The sequence below is a fragment of the Austrofundulus limnaeus genome, unplaced genomic scaffold, assembly GCF_001266775.1.
Source record: "Austrofundulus limnaeus strain Quisiro unplaced genomic scaffold, Austrofundulus_limnaeus-1.0 Scaffold52, whole genome shotgun sequence".
NCBI lineage: Eukaryota > Metazoa > Chordata > Actinopteri > Cyprinodontiformes > Rivulidae > Austrofundulus > Austrofundulus limnaeus.
This window is the reverse complement of record NW_013952454.1, coordinates 1,358,079-1,363,418: the sequence shown is the minus strand read 5'-3', so window position 1 is coordinate 1,363,418 and position 5,340 is coordinate 1,358,079. Positions and strand designations below refer to the sequence as shown.

Genomic DNA, 5,340 nt, shown 5'->3' with positions numbered 1-5,340 from the left:
CCTGAGAGCAAAACCAACAGCATTTTCGCTGACTCGTTTAAAAAAAAAAATTTTTTTTTAGGCCATCCTTACATATCCAGAGAAGAAAATGTTGTGTTTTCTCTGTCCTGCGGGGTTGAAAGAAGAAAATCTATTTACAAAAGCATGAAAATATTTTATGACAAGCAGCAGGGGCAGGAGTGTTTTAATGACCTGATCCACAGGCCTTCTGGCTGCAGGCTCTCTCAAACTGCAGAGGGCCCAGTGATCCGCCTGCCAACCCTCAGGGCAGCATTGAGATGAAACAGATAAGATAATTGTCTCTAATGAAATCCAGATCTCCAGGTCTGTCTGAATCAGGACTAAACCAGGCTCTTTTCCTCCTCTTTCAGGATTTTTTTTTTGAAGGGGTTGTTCCAACCAAATCTTGAATTTGAAGTGAGACGCTTGAACTGGCTCTGTAATTCAAACCAGAGCTTGAGTACCAGCCCATGGAGGTATTTTTTTTTTAAATATCGTTTGAAGTTCTGCGAAAGAACACGGCTCCATCAGCCTAACCGGACCCGTTGTCATGACAACCCTAATTATCTTCCTTTACGGGCTGGTTTTTACACAGGAAAGGACCCATTATGTTCTTTGGGCATTTGCATCTCTCTGGGGCAGGAGTTAAAGGTCAGGGAAAGCAACCAAAATCAGAGCAAAACACAGCAAAGCTGTGAGAAAAAGGTGACCCAGAGGAATTTTTCTTTTTAATAAACATTTGTTGAAATTCTCACGTAATTATATGTTCATGCATTGCACTGCTATGCCAAAATTGCATTATCTAATCTTGAATAAAGTATTTTCTTCTAATATGCTGTTTTTATTTTTTATTTTTGATTGCTCCTTTCTTCAGGGTTCACCACAGTGAGCAAATTTTCATTCATTTTTTGTAAGTGTTTTACATCAGATGCCCTTCCTGACAAAACCACAGCACTGACCACCAAAGCTACCACAGYCCCATTCTTCATTTAACTGTATTGCTCTGTAATAGAAAAACTCTGATTCCTGCAAAATATTTTTAGCTGCACACAAAAGTGGATGCACAAAAAAAAAAATCATTCCTTTGTTTCAAAATAAAATGAATGCAAAAAATAAATGGGTGTTTGGTAGATCATTTCTTTGTACAACAATGCTTCTTGGGACTAAATCTTAAGCAGCACCTGATTGGCAGCAGCTGCAGGTACCAGAAGCTCAAAACAACAGAAGCAACAGCAAAATAAACTGTTTGGCAGAGAAGTTTTGGGAAGTTCAACCCACGCACTCCGCTCTACTGCTCATTCCACAAATGCATGTTCCTTACAAATGTGGCAACATTTAAAATGCAGAGTTGTAAAGTAACTAAGTACAACTACTTTGTTACTGTACTTAAGTAGAAATTTTGGTTATCTGTACTTTATTGAGTAATTAATTTTCAGCGTACATTTTACTTTTAATCATTACATTTTTACACTATTTTTTGTACTTTCTACTCACTACATTTTTGAAAAAGGTAGGTCGTTACTCCTTTTTTATTCTGACTTATTACTTAAAAAATACTATCCTGATAAATTGTGTCTCCTGGATAGAGTGAATTTAATTGAGGTTGGATGAGAAGTATAAATATATACCATTCTGACACACTATTATCTTGTACACAACCCATCACAGCTGCACGCTGTTAGAAAAAAATATTTTTTTGAGAAGTCACCTCCCAATAAATGTCATTTTGGAAAACCTAACTGCTCACTTTTACTCAGTACTTTTATTTTTAATACTTAAGTAGATTTTGTGTCAGAAATTTACTTTTAATACTCAAGTACAAAAAATATCAGATTCTTTAAGACTTTTTCTCAAGTAATATTTTTAGAGGAGACTTTAACTTTTACCAAAGAATTTTTATGATAGGATACTTGTACTTTTACTCAAGTATCACTTTGAGATACTTTATACAACACTGTTAAAATGAAAGTTAACAGGCTTTCCAACTTTATAGTACTTATTGCCRAGAARCATTGTTACAGCAAAGGAATCATTTACCAAACACAATTTCTCTTACATTTTATACAAATTATATATATTTGTTATGAAAATTTTATATATAAATCATAATGCATTAATTCATTGTTTTGATAATCACCTGTAATACAAGATAAACACTCTTTTCTTTTTATTTGCCTTTAGTCTGTGGACAGCTGACTTTTTATTCTAATCATCTGCAGCAGGTTTGATTTAAAACAGGCAGAACCTGGTCCAAACTAAAGTGATATCACACTAAAAGATGCAGTACTCCTGTTCAAATAAAACTGCTCCCAAATGATTTGGATTTACTGAAATTTCATTAAATTTTTTACACTGACCAAACATTTAGGCTAGCCTCTGAAATCAGAAACAAAATATCTTGTTACTCAATGGAATGACACTTTTTGTGATAAAAAAGGAACATTTTAATGAAAGAACTGACACAGTCAAAACAAATCCATTGAATTAAATATAATTTATTTGTTTTTTAACAGAGTTGAGTTCTTTTTGTAACATGGAGTTACATGATGAAGTCCTGCTCATAAAGAAAAAAAAAGTCAACAAATAACTGTGCTGAGTTGCGAAAATAATGCAGTTGAAGAAACAGAAACTGAAAGTGCAGTCAGCTAATTTATCTGTCCGATCTTATCAGTCTGAGGATTGTGACAGAATGAAGAGGTTTAAGTGGTGTCGCTCTGCCGGGGAGGGGTGGGGGGCTGGGGGTCACAGATAGCTGCGAATCAAAGAGGGAGCCAGAGGTTGACCAAACAACTGGTTCTCCCTCTGCCCTCATGTAAAACTATCTGTCAAACACCAGTGGTCCCGTTTTGAACTTGATTTAGCTCTGAGGTCAAGAACAGCCAAGAGCGTGAGGAGGAGGAGTCCTGAGGACATGAAGACATGGAGACATGGAGACATAAAATCACAGACATGAAGACAGGAACCCTGAACCTGAAGGCATGAAGAGAGAGAGAGAGATGAAATGAGGTTTGTGTTTTGAGCTCAATTTGGTTAACTTCTTGTCTGAAGCTTCCGTAACTTAAGACCAAATTTCTAAAAATTGCCTTTTTTAGTTGCAAACGTGGAACAATTTAATGAACACTATTATTTAAACATTCAAAAAGTTCTTTATTTATAAACTTCTAATTTGTTCGAACCTTACATTAATACTGAAGTTTGTTGTTATACTTTTAGGTCTCATTCACCTTTTCTCAGGGGCGGTTCTAGGGGCGGGGCCACAGGGGCATTGGCCCCTGCTGAAATCTGATGGGCCCCCTGAAGTGCCCCGTCCTGTCACTCCATCTGTCCCATGCCTTGCCATGCTTTGAGAAWATTTTATCCATGTACTGTAAACATGCATGTAAAATTGATACAGGAGCATTTTTAATAACACTACATTACATTACAAATGTTAGAACAGTGACCGGTTAGATTTATACATCTTACTGAGGATTTATGTGCAAGGATGTTGAACAAATACTTTGCCCTTCTATAAGCATTGTGGCCCCTTGATGGCCCCTTACTCAGAAAAATCCTAGATCCGCCACTGCCTTTTCTCAAATTTTTAATCTTATTCTCACTAATTTTTGTGCTATTTTCATTCCTATTTTATGTTGAATCCTATTAATCCTATTTTTATTCTTAATTTTATTTATTACATAGTTTTAAGCTTTTTCCTTACATTTTCCGGTCCCATTTTGCATGTATTTTACCCACACAGTTAAAATCTATAGTAGGAGGGTTGGTTCGTTCTGTTCATTGTTACTTCTTCAAAATTGCCAAACAGAGTCTGCATCAGAAACCTGAACAAGGTTTTGCCTTGACGATCAATAGGATTCTCCTCGCCTCACACACTTCCTGCCAAGCGCTCCGAATGATCTGGGTGAGAAGAAAGTTGAGATGAARTGAGAGGAATAAGGAGATCATTGTAGCTCTAAACAACACATCAATTATCAGCGTGACATTGGGGGTCCTGGTGCTCAGCACTGCTGGGGCCGGCGGGCCGGCAGGTTAATGAAGACAACAGGATTAATTCCTGAGGAGTGGAGCGCCTCCAGGGACCGGAGCAGAGACACTGCATCATTAGAGCTCTGTTAACCCTGAGGCGACACACGAGGACGGCTCATTGAGGGACAAATTAGACTGAAGGGAAACTTATGCCCCTTTTCCACTAGTGCCACTTAGTGTAGTATCGGTATGGTAAGTGTCGGAACGGGTCAGTTCGGGTGCCTTTCCATTGACGTTCCAATCCGGTTCCAGTGGGTGTRTTTTGGGCGGTTGGTAGAGGTGGTTTTGGGGGTTTTCGATAAAAGTTAATGTGCAAAATGAGAGATGGAAACACATTTGATGAACACCTTTAGAAATAAAAAAAATTGCTAAAAATTCGAATTAAAATTGAATGGAAACACGACTAATGTCACTGCTACAATTTCAAAAACGGAGCCTTGAGTTGTTCTTTAAAGGCAGCTTAGAAGCAACCAGTGACTCCACCCCCTGGCCAATCAGTGATGAACAGTGTTCTGACGTCACATTTTGCTGTCAACTTGGGCCGCTTGGAACCACAATGAAGTAGGTACTAAAAAAAGGGCCAGTTCCACGAATCTGGCCTAATGGAAATGGCTTGGAACCGTAYCGAACCGTACTGACACTAAGTGGCACCAGTGGAAAAGGGGCACTACATTTTATTTAATAATCTAAAACAAAAAGGTTTTAGTGATATTTACATATTTTTAAAAGAACTGATGTTCACACTTTTTGAGTCCTACAAAGTGTGTGGCTCAGTTTGACCCCTCCTTCTCCCTCAGGAAACATTCCTTTGTGTTTCAGGCTCAAACCGAGGCTACAGTTACACATAAACAGAAATGTTTGAAATCACTTCGCTGGACTACAGTTTCCCTCCACTTCATCTGTGTGTTTATACTTCCTGTTAGTGGGGGCTCCCTCTATTTATGGACAACTGAGGAGCACAAACAATCATCCACCTCGCCTCAAGTGAAAAAAACCAAACAAAACCAAACAAAAAAAAAAAAAACAGCTCTTTTTATTATCTGCAAAAGTTTTGCAATGCCTTTGTGTACACTCATGCCGTCTTCTGATTGCTTGTTTATTATTCCAGAGAATCTGATGAACCAATGGGGTTCTGGCCAAATCCTGATGTGCCAAGAGTTTTTGTTTCCCTCCCCCCCTCACTTTTCTCCTGTCCCTGACATCATTGTGTACAGTCCTGACACACATTGATCCGTGTCTTGTCTGCAGCCTGGGTGGCACACACACACACACACACACACACACACACACACACACACACACACACACACACAC

General features: G+C 38.3%; 1 long non-coding RNA gene across 1 annotated transcript; it reads right to left on the bottom strand.

The window, feature by feature from the left end:
* Window positions 1-2,475: 2,475 nt before the first annotated feature.
* Window positions 2,476-5,334, bottom strand: LOC106517741 (uncharacterized). Its single transcript, XR_001310237.1, has 2 exons — window positions 3,822-5,334; window positions 2,476-2,970 (listed from the first exon to the last, which is right to left on the bottom strand). It is a non-coding gene; the product is annotated as an uncharacterized LOC106517741 (long non-coding RNA).
* Window positions 5,335-5,340: the final 6 nt, after the last annotated feature.